The following is a 16,489-nucleotide window of genomic DNA, read 5'->3' as shown; positions in this document are numbered from 1 at the left end:
GGCTTGGCTTTGCCTCTCCCTTTTAGCTCTGGGCTACGAGATGGATGATATGGTGAGAAGCAAGGAACTGAAAGATTGAATTGCTGGCCTAAGGTTGATCTTGCAGTGATGGATAAGCATCTGATGAAAAGTCAGGCAGCTCTGCGCCAGTCTGCCTGACTTCATCCATTGTACTCATCAATTGATAAATCAGAAGTAGGTTTATTAGATGTTTGCTAGAAATGACTTGTGACTTCTGGGTGCCAGTGGCTCATGCCTGTAATCTCAGCGAATCAGAAGGCTGAGATCTGAGGGTCAAGGTGGAACTCAGCCCGGGAAGGAAAGTCTATGAGAATCTTATCTCCAATGAACCACTAAAAACTGGAAGTGGAAATGTGGTTCAGGTTTTCTGGTGGTTCATTAGAGATCAGAGTCTCATAGACTTTCCTGCCCAGGCTGGCTTTGAACCACAATCCTCAGATCTCAGCCTCCTGAGTAGCTAGGATTATATGAGTGAGCCACTGGTGCCCAACTCTAATTTTTGCCAGGTTCTACTTCCTAAAGGTCTAAATAGAACTCTGGTTGGTGATCAAGCCTTCAGTATTTGGGTTAAGATCTGAGTTATCAAATCAGCCAATTTATGAATGTCATATATTTCATAGCCCTCTACTCTTACCCTCTTAACTGCTGTGAAATCTATGAAAAATCTCTATTTCATCTTTCATCTTAGTAATTGATATCTTCACTTTGTCTTTATCATTCCTGGGTTGAATTGCCCCTTTCTTTTGTTAGTTTGTTGTGTAAGGAATTGAATCCAGGGCCTTAAAAATGCTAGAGAAGCATTCTACCTCTTCTGGCTAGCCTCAAACTTGCCATCCTCCTGTGTCTTTTTGTAGAATATTTGGGATTATTGGTAACTGCCATCATTCTGGGAATAAGTTTGTGGGGTGTGTGTGTGTGTGTGTGTGTGTGTGTGTGTGTACTTACACATTTATTTGTATACATATACAAAAGTGATATGCTACTGGTAGATTGTAACCATCAGTTCTTTAATGTCATTGATAATTTTCTAACAGCTCTGGCAGTTTCTTAAGTGGAGCTTAGAAGTTACGATCCATAGTTCAGATCATTTCTGATTGGTTGTCAGTAGGTTTTTGCATACTGCACTGAATGAACTTCTTGTTTAACACCTTTTTATTTGAGATGCCTGTTTTTCTCATTGGATGATATATTTTTTGTCATCACTTGTTTACCCTTTGCATCACAAGCCATGTTCTTTTCCTCACGTTCCACTTCATAAAATATGATCATGAATATGACACACAACATTAATCATTTAAAATGAGTGTTTTCATAGCATGTTGGTTTTCCACACTTTTGCAGTTAATTTCTTGTAGAACATGTATGTTTGAGTCAGGATTACTTCACATCTCTAGCCTTCTGAGTATTGTGTTTAAAGCATTTATTTAAAAACTTCTAGAAGACAGAAGATACATTCCATTTAAAGCTGAAGGACTAGCTCCCTGCTTCTGTCCTGACCAGCTTTCAAGTGAATATTGGTTCTTTGACCCATTATGTGGACAAAAACATGCTTTCACCAACCAGCTTTTGGCAGAGAATGCCAATGCCAATTCCAGTGCTCTAGTTCCTTTCCCTGCTGTTTTCCTCTAACATACACTTTTGCTTGATCTTTGTGGCCACGTACAGGCAGGAGAGATTGCCTAGAAAGAGTAAGATAGTTCGTGCTTGGTAATATGAAGCACACAGAAGGAAATAACAAATGTGCGAGAAAGAGAGAGAGAGAGAGAGAGAGAGAGAGAGAGAGAGAGAGAGAGAGAGAGAGAGAGAGAGAGAGAGAGAGAGAGAGAGAGAGAGAGTGTGTGTGTCCTGGGGCTTGAATTCAAAGCCTAGGCTCTGTGTGTAAGCTTCTGTGCTCAGACCTACCACTCTACCACTTGAGCCATAGTTGCACTTCTGGCTTTTATTTTAGGTAGTTGCTGGAGATGAGAGTCTGGTGGAGTTTTCTGCTCAAGCTGGCTTTGAATCATCACTCTCAGCCTTCTGAGTAGCTAGCATTCTAGATGTGAGCCATGGGCACTTGGCAAAAGGAATTCAAACAAAGAAAAGATTAAAGCTAGCTGGGACTAAAGGTGATGGAAACAAAACCACCACATGCTGACAGACGGCTTTGTTTTTGATTGTGTGGTCAGGAAAGCTATTATGTTAGTCTGGCCCTGATGAACTTTTATTTAAAAGTGAATTTACTTGTTACTGAAACAAAACAAGATTTCCCAGAACATGTCTCAGTGCCAGAGTTTAACTTGATTTCCTTAGGGTGGGGCTTGAGTGAATGTGCTCCCACGGAGAGGCTGAAGAATCTATTTGGAAAAATGAGTACTTCTCTTTTGAGGAGGTTTAGCCCCCTTCCTTCCCCCCTCCCTCCCCCCATATCTCCCTTCCCCTCCCTCCTATCTTTTCCTTTCATCTGTTTAGACAGGATTTCGCTCTGAAGCTCAGTTTTGCCTTTCTTTACCTCTGGTTCTCCTGCCTCAATTTCCCAGTGGAATTATAGTCAGGTACCACCCCAAGTGGCTTTATTCCTTTTGCATCCTCTTCTTGCCCTTCTCATTTTCTCCTCATCTTTCTCTTCCTTCTCCTCCTTTTCCTCCTCCTCCATCTTCTTCCTCCCCCCACCCCCCCTTCTCTTTTGACTGTCCTAGGGTTTAAACTCAGGGCCTGGGTGCTGTCCCTGAGCTTATTTTTGCTCAAGCAAGCAACAGCACCACTTCTAGGTTTTTCTGCATAGTTCATTGGAGATAAGAGGCTCATGAACTTTCCTGCCAAGGCTGGCTTTAGACTTCAATCCCCAGATCTCAGCCTCCTGAGCAGTAAGGTGGCAGGTGGCAGTTACCAGCACAGGCTCTCTTTTTCTCTTTTTGCCAGTCCTGGAGTTGGACTCAGGCCTGAGCACTGTCCTTGGATTTTTCTCAAGGTTAGAGCTCTACCACTTGAGCCTCAGCACCATTTCTGGCTTTTTTCTATGTATGTGGTACCAAGGAATTGAATCCGGGTCTTCATGCATGCTAGGCAAGCACTCTACCACTAGGCCAAACTCTCCGTCCCACAGGCTCTCTTTTTGAGAGAGGATCTCATTATATAGCTAGGCTGGCCTTGAACTTATGGTTTATGGTTCTCATACCTCCGTTTCCCAGTGGAACTAGCTTGTACCACCACATGTGGCTCTCTTCTCCTCTCCCTTTCGCTCCCCACCTCTTCCCTCTCTTTGCCTCCCCAGGCCTCTCCTCCTCTTTCTTCCCTCTTCCTTTCCCTCTCCTCCTCCCTCGCCTTCTCTTCTTTTTCTTCCTTTCTCTCTTCCCTCTCTTTTCCTCTCCCTCCTTTTCTCCTTCTCACTACCATAGACCAATACTTTTGCTTCTTCCAAACACAGAAATGGAAATGACAAATAGGACAAATGTTTTACTAGCTGCTCTATGACCATTCTTCTAAGAGGTCGCAGCAGGTACAATTCAGGGTAATTTATTGGCTAATTTGGGCTATTCTGCAGATTCTGACCTGTCAGATTTGATTTACGTGGGACAGCTGTGGCCCTACTCCTGTTAAAACCCCTCCAGCCCAGTGGGAGATGGAATTCTGTAGGCCATGTCAGAAACACCTTCATATCACTCTTCCCTCTTAAAACACATTTGGAAGTGAACATGAAATAAAATGAGAAAAATCACACCAGTGCTTGTGGTCTGAATCTATGAATGGAGAATTCAGGCATTTGTGCCGCGTCAGACACAAAGCACTTGTTTGAAACACATGGCTGAACACAGCAGCAACTGGGAATCTTTAATGGAGCTGGTCTTCAGCCTTGGCTCCAGGAGTGGAAGGAAGGCTCTGTCCTGTAGGCAGGAGAGTCCGTGACATTCTCCCAGCAAGGGCTCAATGGGTGGCATGGCTCCTGTGCAAGAGTCTCCTCCTGCTTGTGTTGTAGAAGCAGCCTTGGCTTCTCCTATCCTGTGTGGTCTTCTCCTGTGTGACCTCTGGGCTTTGTATCTTTCTCTAATGCATGTCTCCATCATCCAAGCAGTGTCATTTCTCAGGGTTCACACAGCTAGCCGTGGCTAGCACAGAGACCTCTGTCTGAGGGGGATTTAGGCGCCCCTGAGCTTGGACCTGATCCATTTTATTCAGAGCGTCCATGGAATGTCTCCAACAATGTGGCGAGTGAATTCTCGCGGGTCAGTCCATAGCACAGGGCAGCTGAGGCTGGAGGCTGTGGGAGGTCAGCTTTGAACAGAGGCCTTTAAAGCAAAGGGAATGGATGTCACCTCTGTCTTCAACTACAAGGATTTCCTCTGATGCCTCTAGAACGTTCCACTTCCTGTTTTAGACACCACACACACAGCCAGCCTTGTGTGTATGAAGATAGTGCCACCCCTCACCCCCGCCCTCCTGCTATGGGAGGTTGAGCTCTTGACATTTTCATACCTCTCTGTCTGCCTTCCATCTCTGCGCTGCCTGCATCATAAGTGTATTTTTCACACACACACACACACACACACACATACACACACACATGCAAACACATGTTCCCTCATGAATACACGTACCTATAGTCCCAGGCATGAACAGGTATGTTCATGTGTGTAGATGTATGTTCATGCTTGTTCTTCTACTGATAATCCGAAATGGACAGAGAATCATGCTGCCAGAACCTTAATGGGTGACAGTGGCCAGGCAGAATGTTACTAGTGTTCAATGTAGGTCCCAAAGAAAATTTATGGACAGTTCAGGCTGAATGTTTAACCAATGGCTCGTGTGTGTGTGTGTGTGTGTGTGTGTGTGTGTGTGTGTGTGTGTGTGTGTGTGTGTGTGTGTGTGTTCCAGTCCTGGGGACTTTCCTGCTGGGCTGGCTCCTTAGATCTCAGCCTCCAGAGTGCTAAGATTACAGGCCTGTGCCACCTCACGTGGCAATTGCTTGGCATTGTTGGAGTCAAGTAAGTACCAGCTGAGTAGGAGGAATGGTGTACCCCAAATCCCTAAAACAGCACCCTATAAAGACCATGCACATGCCCTTCTTGGAATACAGAGCCATGTGCAAGGATGCCATAGGAGCAGTTTATACAGCAAAGGTCACTGTGTCATCCTACTATCATTGCATCAGAAGCCAGATTTCCCTATTTCCACACCATCTCTTTTCTCTAGATTCCAAAGACACACATTCAAGACGGCTCCTTGCAGGACCCCTTTCCCTGCTTCCCTGAAAGCAGGAGTCAAAGAACTACCAGAATGGAGAGGGAGGGAGAGGTGTATATATATATGTTGTTATGGCAACCAGAGCTCCAAACAAGGCTTGGAAGGAAGTGAGGAGATCCCCCAGCCCAGCAGGCCTGCACTCTGAGTCTCTCCATCCCCAGAGTCTGCAAGTGATCCCAGAGGATCAGCAAGCCCTTCCTTTCCATCACCACTAAGCAATGGGAGAGCTGTGTGCATGGAGTCTTCCCTGGGGATTAAGCAAATGCCCCGTGAGCCCAGAATTATAACACTGAGCTAGTGCTCAGAAATACACATGGATTCCCCCCCACACACACCGAGAAATAATGACAGATTCAGTCACATTCTTTTGGCAATACTTTTTCTCAATTGTATTTGGCAAGTCTGCCTTCTCCTTCCCTCCCCTCCCCTCCTCATTCCTCCCCCCTCCTCATTCCCCTCTTCTCCTTTCCCCTTCCCTTCCCATGACTCTTCCCTTCCTTTCTTTCTCCTGCCCACTCCTTCTCCTTCCCCTCCCATCTTCTTCCCTTTCTCATTCCCTTCCCCTTCTCTTCTTGCCCTTTCTTTCTTCTCCTCCTCTTCAGCCCTTCTCTCTATGTAGCCTTGAACATCTGGATTGCTTCAGACTTAGCCTCTCCAATAGGACTACAGCCATTGGGCACCACTGGGCTTTCCCAAAAGTCTTCTATCCAATACGTGTTTTGTGAGCACAGAGGACGAGAAAGAAGAGGGGGAGGAGGATTCAGAGGGGGAGAAGGAGGAAGAGGGGAGGGGTGGAGGCTCAGGCTCCTCCTTGGGATTCTCTGAGCCTTGAAGTACCAGCAGTACTGGCACCCAGCAGAAGCTTCCTTGGCCCTGGGGCTCCAGCTCTGCTGTCTTGCTGGTTAATTACTTTCTTCTGTCCCTTCCTGATTCTCCTAGCAGCTACACAGCCTTGTCTATTCATCCTTCCTAATTGGTGTTTCTAAGCTTTTGGCAGTCTGAACCTGGAAGGGGGGGTGGAATCGTAAATAAGATGAGTATGGAGACGTGCCGTGGTTTTTGCCTGGCAGATCCCAGGGTCCTCTTTGCCTAAGTTGGAGGCTAGGTGACAGGAGTGCCCCTTGCTGAGCTCCCATCTTACCTTTCAGGAGAGGAGCTCAGAAAAGCCTTCCCAAATCTTCCTGCAGACACCCTCATCTCCTCACACTATCTATCCCAAGATCACTTAAGTAAATGCCACGATTTATCATTTAAACAGCGTCCACAGAGTGGAGATAAAGCTGAAATTGGTTGACCATGGTTGGCATGTCATGTTGGTTGGGAAAAACAAGATATTTACCATAAGAGAAAGATAGCTTGAGGGACCAAATTATATGCGAAGACCCTGCCTAAAAGCAGTTCAGGGAAATTCCACTCAGTGGCCCCTATGCCAGAATACAGATGGGCTGCCTCGCTAAATTAGGACTGTGGGAAACTCAATGTGCATCTCTACACAGAAAATGCTTTCAGACTATACCTTGAAATATGACTGAAACCAGAAGCAGAATTGCGACTCAAGTGTTAGAGGACCAGCCTGGAGCAAGAAAAGCTAAGAAAGAATGCCCAGATTCTGAGTTCTAAGCCCTAGTTCTGGGCACAACAAACAAACAAATAAGTTTGCCTTTCTGATAAGTCTTTGCAGGGAGAGGTCAAGAACCCTGGAAGAAGAGGAAAAAGAGGCATTAAATCTCTCAGGTGACTCTTTACCCTGGGTTCCTAGCATCCTTGGTATATCCCCCCCCCCTCTCTCTCTCTCTCTCATTATTTTTAAGTAGTTGTAAAAAGGAGTTACCATTCATCAAAGCAGTTTATGAATAAAATATGTCTTGATCAATGTCGGTCCTTTCAACATTCCTACGCCACTCCTTTCCTCCCTTTTCTTAATTTTTAGGTTTGGCATTGATTTAAACTTTCAAAAAAATATGCTATTTGTGCTCTCCATGAATTCTATTATACTTCCATCAATTCATTTGTGGCTGCTTGAGTATTACCCAGTATGTTATCTTGTAGATTTATAGGCACACTCTAGCTAAGGAAGGAAAGCAGGCAATTTATGTTTCTCTCTGAGTCTGGATTATTTCACTAAATATGAATTTCTTCCAAGTCTTTCCATTTTTCTTACAAATAATTATAATATCATTCTTTCTGATGGATGAGTAGAATTCCACTGTGTGTATATGTGTGGATATATACATATATATATATAGAGAGAGAGAGAAAGATATATATATATTTTTTTTTTTCACAATCCAGTTGTCTGTTGAGGGTATCTGGGTGATTCCATATCTTGGTTCTTCTTTCTCAAGTTCTTTGCCTGCTGACTCCTCACTCAGACTTTGCTGTCCTCACATGCATGTTACAGCCAGTATGTCTGATGTTAAGGCTCAACATGTGTGCAAGATGTCACCCCCAGCTCAATCAGTGCAGGGGTTCTAAAAGGTCTTGGGAAGGGGGACTGGCATACCTCATTTTACCCCAATTTTCCACTCCCTTCTCCTGTGCATGCCTCCTGGGAGAGCCAATCCTCATGAACTTTAATCATAAGTGATTAAAGAAGATTGAAAGAGTGGAGGGTCACCCACTCCGTACACCCCAATCACCATTGACTCGATACTTCCCTCCAGTTGACATTTCCACTAGCTCTGATTCCATCACCGTCCTATGGCAGATGTTCCTAAATTCTTCTAGCCTTTCCCTGCATCTTGTAAGGCACCAGTTCATACATGATCATTCACTGCCATTCTTTTTTCAATCTGGCTTGTTATTGAAGACATTTGAACGTTGTAGATAGGACAGCAGAGGCCCGACTCACGGGACCGAGGTCAGAACATGTTGAGTCACCCGAGTCAAAAGTGGGATTTGTGCAGGGACAGTCTGTGATGAACAAACATGGACAGTGGCTTGCACAAGGCCAAGGGCTGGCTGTGTTTTCCTGATCCTAGAGATGTCTTGTGCCTTACCCTGACAGCTTTATTTATTTATTTATTTATTTATTATTTATTTATTTATTTGCCAGTCCTGGGCTTGAGCTCAGGGCCTGAGCACTGTCCTTGGACTTTCTCAAGGCTAGAGCTCTACCACTTGAGCCTCAGCACCACTTCCGGCTTTTTTCTATGTATGTGGTACCGAGGAATCGAACCCTGGTCTTCATACATGCTAGGCAAGCACTTTAACCACTAGGCCAAACTCCCAGCCTGGCAGCTTTATTTTTATTTTTTATTTTTTTTTATTTTTTTTTCATTTTTGGTGCCAGTCCTGAAACTTGAGTTCAGGGCCTGGGTTGTATCTCTGAGCTTTCTGTTTTGCTCAAGGATAGTGTTCTACTACTGGAGCCACAGCTCTACTTCTAGCTTTTTGATGGTTTATTGGGGATAAGAGTTTTACAGACTTACCTGACCAGGCAGGGTTTGAATTGTGATCCTCAGATCCCAGACTTCTTAGTAGCTAGGCACCACTACCAATTGCCTGGCAGATAACCTTTTTTTTCCTATTTTTAAAGCCCTATAAAGAAGTCTTGCAAAGCGAGCTGACAAAACATCACTTTGCCATTCTTGTTTTAAGGCATTTCCCCATAATTAATATTATTTGTTCAAACAGATGTAGAGAAATGCTTTTATGGGATGACTTGAACAACTACTTTTCTACAATAACTATTCCTGATTATGTAGTCATGCACTGCAAAGAAATATGGTTATTTTGTATGTCATGGGGATGCTTTTTGTCCTTATTAGTCTGTAATTAAAAAAATACTAACATGATTTATATGTGAGACATTGTTTACTCATTAAGTTGCAGGAACCTGAAAATGTTTTGTTTTTCCTTTTCTTTATTCCCCCCACCCCCTATTTTTTTTTTTTTTACTAAAACATACTGAAGTACCCTTCAGGAGTGACATTCAAAGAGTAAAATTTGCTCATACTTATAGCTATTAATTAAGAAGAATTAGAACAAGCTGTAACTGGATGAGGTCTTTTATTAAATTGACAATTAAAGTCATACAGATATTTGTAGGTGTTTTCCTCCTGACTGATGCAGGAGTTGATTTGTTTTCTCTCCAGTGACCTTTATTTGATTAAATTCCATTTCATTTATTTCCTATTTTTTTTCTGGTGCCAGAACTTGGGCTTCCACTTACAGTCATGGCATTCTTCCCTTAGCATTTATGGTAAGGCCCCAGCTCTACATCTTGAACCACACTTTTGGCTTTAGCTGGCTAATGGGAGATAAGAGTCTCAGCTTTGTCTTTCTTGGCTAGCTTTTAACTGCGCTCTTCAGATCTCAGTCTCCTCAGTGAGATTAGATGACGTCTCTCCTTCATTGTTGCTCTCCCACTTTTTCCCAGTGAATCCCGCCGCTGCATTCGTTCATCTTTTGTCTCTCCATTTCTGTGTCTCCCCTTACCCTGCCAAAGACATGAACAAATAAACAGGACAAACATAAAAGAAAACAAACAAACAACAACCACACGCCCCTTCCTGGAGTTCCTTTCAACACATAATTATGTTGAATGATTAGGCGCACATAGACTTTGTGCCTTTCTGTTCCTTTCCAAAAATTATCCCTTTGGTCTCACTGTGGATCACATGATTTAAAAAAATGACTTGAGGAAGTTAAAAATCAATAGCAAAAAGAAGGAAGAAAGAAGGAAGACAGGAAAGAAAGAAAATGAGGGCAAAGCAGAGTGACTAAGTCACAGACACATTTCAGTCTTAAAATCCCCCCAGACACTGTCTGGTTGTAAAGCCTGTTTGATCAAGCAAGGTTCTGGGGTGCTGTGGGGGATACAGCAGGTGATCTGAGTGCACAGGCCATTGGAGTGGGGGACAGAGAACACATGCTTCACTATCAGACTCTGACCTAAATTACACTTCCAATTGCCTCTGTAATTTTTGCCTTGTTAGAACCGGGTGGCTGTTCTGCAGAATGTTTAAATCACCCTTAATCATTTTCCCCTTGTGTGTGTCTGGATAAATGTAGTCTGCTTTAGCTTCATAAATTCTCCTTTTCCTTTCTCTGGTTCTTAAGGTGCTCAAACTTTGAGGTCAGGAAAATGACCTTGCCTGTCCAGATGACAAATAAAAGAGAAACATTAAAAAAAAAGGCTGTTTTTTTTTTAATTATTTGACTTCAAGTAAAGCCATGCATGCACTCATTTTTTTTTTTTTGTTTTCTGATTGTCCCCTAGTGGGTTTCTTGACATCGACCCATTGACTCCAAGGACAGCAAATAAATGCTTTGAATTTGTGAGCTAAGGTTCTATATTCTTTTCTAAAGTCACCTCATCATGGTTTGGGGGATTGTTTGTTGTCTTTCATTGTTTTTCCCTCCCCATTTCCTTCCTGGAGACATTTATTTAATTTCAGGGTTCAGTGATAAACTTCCCAAACAGCTCTACACTTTTTGTGGGCCATACATGGAGCAAGTACTTTCCTTCAGCTTGGAGAGCAGCCATGGGGATGGGAATTAACCTTGCCTAGGACAATGCTGCCATCATCAACTGGCCTGTTAGTCAAAGAGAAGGTGGGGAAGGGTTCCCCCAACATGCAAACCACAGCTCTTAGAAGAAATGTGCTCCGCAGCTTTGAAAGATGTTCCAAAGGGTTCAAAACATTGGTTAGAAGACATTACCGCACAAGTGTTGTCTCAGGGGAATGGTGGCTGAGAAGTTCAATATCTTATAGGCAGGTACTTTTCTAGCCTACTGGCATGGTGGGAAGTACGTTTTGCTCTGTCTTCTATTCGTGAGGTGGAAGAGAAATGGCCTTTATGCCTTTGGTCTTTTTGCCTATCCCAATCAGAGCCTCAAATATTCTTGATGATTTGCTTATCTTAAAAACTTTCTATACCGGTGATTTTTTTTTCCTGTTTTTGTTGGTCTTGGGGCTTGAACTCAGGGCCTGGGTGCTGTCCCTGAGCATTTTTGCTCAAGGCTAGCCCTCTGTCACTTGGAAACCACAGCACAGCTTCTGGTTTTCTGGTGGTTCGTTGGAACTAAGAACCTCACAGGTTTGCCCACGTGAGATGATTTCAAACCCCAAACCTCAGATCTGCGCCTCCTGAGTAGTTAAGTATACAGGCCTGAGCCGTGTACACCAGGCTCTATAAAGATGGAAAGGATAATTTAAACTACTTTTGTATTCATTGTTCCTCCTGACCTGGATGCATTTGAGTACCTCACACATAGGCCTGACCACTGTGCCTTTGCTTGGGTGGTTTGCTAGCCTTTGGGCTTGCCTTTGAGACTGTAGAAGCAGAACTTAATGGGGCCACAGTCCAGCAACCTTCATGTTGTCTTGCATAGCTGGGGACATTTCTAGGCTACTCCTCTGCGCTCCTGGCATTCGTTCACAGGACGGGATCTATTTATGAGAGCACTTTATTTCCTCCATCCATCCCGGTTCCATACGTGGGTGTGGAGTTTTCAATGGCTGAGACCGAGTTTGAAGAAAAATAAATTCTCTTTGATGGACATAGTCTATGAGCTGTCCACGGCAGAGAGAACTCAGGAAAGAGAACCAGTATTTCCAGGTACTGTAGAGGGGTACTCCATGTCAGCATGGCACTAGAAGCAGGGTGAGTAAACAGCTGGATCGTGACATATTTCTTCTGCCCTCGAGATGTTTTGTAATTACATATAAGAAATGAACTGACAGTAATAAGCAGAACCATTTTAATTAGTGGCCTACACGTGGGAGGCCTTCAACAGGCCAGATTCCATCAAGAGCTTCAAAGGAGGCTGAGGCTAAACTATGGGAAGGAGTAGGGGCCTTGGAGTTTGTAGGGGTAGAGGTGGGGAGAGGACAAGAACAAGAGCTGAGAACTGACAGGTGAACACAGCCTGCCCTGCTCAGTGGATGAAGTCTCTTAGGGAGCACACGACTATTACTTCAAAGCAAGCCTGTTCCTTTTATTGCCTTCTGTGACAGAGACCGGATGAGGGGTGTTGATTTCCTGTAAGAATACGGATTGCTTCCCAACAAGGCACAACTTTTCACAGGTAACCCTGCATCTCTCATTTTTCAGCAACACAAAGGTTTGTGAAGTAGTTAGTATGTTTTGAGGCACACAGCCCACTCGGCCACATCGTTTCCTGTTGTGCTCTGAGCCCCAATACAAGGTGACCGCTTAAAGAATTCCAAGACAACTGGCGTGTGTGTGTGTGTGTGTGTGTGTGTGTGTGTGTGTGTGTGTAGCAGTTCTGATGCTTGAAATCAGGGCCTTACACTGTCCCTGGCCTTTTTCTTTCAAGACTGTTGGTGCTTCACCACCTCTACCATACGTCCGCCTCTGCCTGTTTTGCTGGCTCATTGGAGATAAGTGTCTCCAAGATTTGTCTCCTTGGGCTTCAAATTAAGATCCTCCGATCTCAGCCTTCTGAGTAGCTAGGATTTACAGGTGAGAGTCACCAGCTGCCAGGCAAAGAATTCTAAAACAACTTAAAAACATAAAAACAAACCACATGCCCCTGAGAATACACTTCAAGGTTTCTTCCAGCTGTCAGGCACAAGAAGGTAAAGTCCCTGAATTCCATGCCTCACCAGATGTATGCAACAGCCAAGCACATAGCTAGAATCTGTTCTTCTGCAAAGTGAGATGTCCCTCTGTGGGCTAATGAGATGAAAAACTGTGTCACTGTCACATTGAGCCTGCTGCTACTTGGACACACTTCCCTGGGACAATTCTATACATGCAAGTGTTGGAGGACCTCATAGTGACAGTTAGTTGCCTTTCTAATCCTTTACCCATCTCATTTTGCGCTGGCACGGTGCTCCAGCCATCGTCCACTGCGGTTCAAATAGAATAGATCCCAGACATGGAACTCTCTGGCCCTAGCTCTTCAGCAAGGACATAACTAACTGCTGCTCAGAAATCCAGGGCAGAATTTCTGTTTCTCAGTGACACTGCCTCCTGCTGGACACTGGACGTTTTGCCACACAACCCAACTCAGTTTGGGATGGAAGACTGTATTGAAAGCTCATTTCCTTTGAAAGTGTCTTTTGTATAGAATCCTCCCTGTGTGCTTGCTGAAGCTAACCATCACATGAATGGAAGTTGGGCCTCTGAAAGCCCCAACCCTGTGTTATCACCTCCCTCTGGCCCCCCATATGGGTTTGATCCTCAGTTTACTTTAAGCAAGCAAGCCTTGTAGATGGATATAGGTAAGGCCTTGGTAACTTGTGTACATTGGAGTTTGCCTTTCAGGGGACTGTAGGATCATATGACCATCTATTCTTCAGGCATGAGAACCCCTCGGCCCCCCATAGCTTATGAAGCATTTTTTTTTTTTTGCCAGTCCTGGGCTTAAGCTCAGAGCCTGAGAACTGTCCTTGGATTTTTCTCAAGGCTAGAACTCTACCACTTGAGCCTCAGCACCATTTCTGGCTTTTTCTAAGTATGTGGTACCAAGAAATCGAACCCAGGTCTTTGTGCATGCTAGGCAAACACTCTACCACTAGGCCAAACTCCCGGCCCCCTTATGAAGCATTTTTAGACATCTTGAAGAATGAGTGCTCACTAGAAATATACCTGGAGCCTTCCTCCAGAGACACAACTCTAGAAACACCAGTGCATGAAGACTGGCCACGCGCCCCAGCAAGCCAAATAAAAGCGAAAAGAGGGATTTATTAACCTACCTGGCACATGGAGGGAGAAGGCAGGAGCTAACCAGTGTACTTATGTTTCTGAGTCAAGAGAAGAGTCACTCACTCCAGTAGCAAGCTGGAATGTTCGCAGTGTTCTGTAAAATCCTCTTTCCCAATGACACCCCCCCACCCCACCCGTGAGAATGTGAGTTCCTTGTGTTTTTTCCAAACACACCTAGCATGGGGGATGCCTTCCAAATGCCTTCACATGACAGAATATATGACACCCCGAAGAGAGTGGTATTTTGGTGGTGTTCTTACCCTGAACTGTAGGGAAGAGAACACTATAATTTTGTTCTCTGGTTTTCATGGGCTCCTCGCTGGCAATTTCTATATTAAAAGAGATTAACCAGTGAACAACAAACAGAAATACACACAGGCCATACCACAAAAACATGCGAACCAAAAAATCCAGAACAGATCTCAAAGGAATGTCTTAGGTTTCAAGCTTAAATATTGTTCTCTGAAACAAAGAAATAAGAGGATGGAAAGCCACTTAGCAGGAGCATTTAAGAGTGAAGTTTTTGTTACAAAAAGACTTAAGTCTGGTGCCATTTCCTTTGGCAAATTATTAAAGAATTAACTAGGGGTGGTTTTGTTTGGTTTTCTGGATACAGAAAAGGAAACATCCTTGCAAATAAAGGTTTCCTTCCAAGAATTTCTCCTGTGAATTTCTCCTACAAGATAGTAACTTTCCAGGGTTGCTTCTGTGTTTGCAACTTCTTCCGAATGACTTCAGAATTTTGTATCAACTGCATCTCATTTGCATGGCAACACCCCAACAAAAAACTATGTCAATCAGTACTGGGACCCGGAGAAGTGGTGTAGATGAAGCCAACAGCATCTAGTTCTTCCATAGCCAGGACAGAGCTAAGGGGGACTGCCATAGCAGCCTGGCCTCCTTTGAAGCACACTCTGAATTATTCATTTCCACCTCATTGCATACACTAAATGTAAATGAGGGAACTTCAAGGGCTCCTGAAGCCCAAAAGCTGCCATGAGGGGTGAGAGGCTCTTCCACAGGTACTGGTCCGTTCTTTTTCTTTTCCTGTAAGAGTTGAGGGATGTCATTTAAGCGCAGTACTCATGCAGCAGCAGTGTTTCAGGGCTCTGTTCTGAATGAAGAGAAGGATGTAAGGAGGTCAGATGTGGAAGCAAGAATCCTCTTTGAAACAGAAAAATGTTTCTGAAGCTGTGCAAACTGAAATAGCTGGGAGCCGCGTCATCCCTTGTGGTTTTTCAAACCGAGATCCTTGGATCGCAGCCTCCTGAGTAGCTAGGATTATAGTCAAGAGCTACTAGCCCTTGGTGCATATATATATGTATATGTATATATATATACATATATATATTAAAGTCTTATATAAATCTAAATATTTACATAATTTTAACACAAAGTTGTCATTGAATTTGACCAACTAATTTTAAATAGACATTTTTTTCTAATATTGAGATTGATCTCACAGTCTCCACTAAGCCGAGGACATGTTCTGTATCTCTGAGACTACCCCTGGTCCACTTTGATAAGTACAATTGGTCTTAGAACCCTGATTCCAGCTGCAGTATTCTCATGGAAGAGGAGGCACCCAATCTTCACTAACCCTGATCCCTTTTCTACTTCTCCACCAGGAACCCCTTAGGAAATGCCAGATATCCTATGTGCCTATAACACACTGAAATCATTTGATTCGCTCTTCCTGAAGAGACACAAAGGAATTCTAGCTTTTCATAATCCTTTCATCAATTGGATATATATTAATGCATAGCTGAATTTATTACAACTAATTTGCCCTGAGGCTGTTGTGTCCTGATGTGATGAGCTGGCACCCTTAATCTACTACGTAGAACAAGAAGCAAGGGTTTGAATGACCCTTGTTTTCTACTACCTTATTACCACCATCAATGAAGTATTCAATGAGGCTAGAGTCTGTAGCTTACTCCTGTAATCATAGCTACCCAGGAGGCTGAGCTCTGAGGACTGTGGTTTGAAGCCAGGTAGGCAGACAACTCTGAAAGACTGATCTCCAACTAACCAGCAGAAAGCTGGAAATGAAGGCATGGCTCAATTAGTAGAGCAGTAGTTTGTGAGAAGAATAGCAAGTGGGCAGGGTTCTGAGTTCAAGCCACAGCACTGGCAACCAAAAAAGAATGGATAGGAAAAGGAAGAGAAGGGAAAGAAAGGGAAAATGAAAAAGAAAGTGAAGTGAAATAAAAGAAAAAGAAGTAAATGATTTATGTGTCCTTTATCCTTGGGTCAAAAGAAAGGTATGGTTTTTGTTTGGTTTTGTTTTTTTAGAAAAGCCATTATTATGCAACTATGAATATTATAGATTCTTGACTAATGGGTAGGACTCCATGACTTTAAAGGCTTATTCTCATGAAGTGTACCCATTGGGTGTGCAGAAGAAGGAATGTGTTGTGATTAAGAATATTTGGATTCAGCATCTGAGATCTCATTTCCCACTTTAAATGTTCTCTTTCCTGAATTAATGAATTCGTAATACACAGAGGCCAGTCTTCTAAATGCATTGTTGGTAGTCCCCAAATACCCCTAAAATTAAACTGAT

At 43.6% G+C, this 16,489-nt stretch overlaps 1 protein-coding gene and 1 long non-coding RNA gene across 5 annotated transcripts in view; one reads left to right on the top strand and one right to left on the bottom strand.

Annotated features, from left to right (window-relative positions):
- Gabrg3 (gamma-aminobutyric acid type A receptor subunit gamma3) overlaps positions 1-16,489 on the top strand; it is a 226,897-nt gene that overhangs the window by 94,146 nt on the left and 116,262 nt on the right. The gene's annotated exons all lie outside the window — the stretch shown is intronic.
- Positions 9,297-16,489, bottom strand: part of LOC150044217 (uncharacterized) — a 69,562-nt gene continuing 62,369 nt past the window's right edge. The window contains exon 3 of the long non-coding RNA XR_016533223.1: positions 9,297-9,682. This is a non-coding gene — a long non-coding RNA (uncharacterized LOC150044217). The remainder of the gene's footprint in view (positions 9,683-16,489) is intronic.

The sequence above is a fragment of the Megascapheus bottae genome, chromosome 30 (genome assembly GCF_031878675.1).
Source record: "Megascapheus bottae isolate mThoBot1 chromosome 30, mThoBot2.hap1, whole genome shotgun sequence".
NCBI classification, from domain to species: domain Eukaryota; kingdom Metazoa; phylum Chordata; class Mammalia; order Rodentia; family Geomyidae; genus Megascapheus; species Megascapheus bottae.
This window is presented reverse-complemented; position numbering and strand designations above follow the sequence as displayed.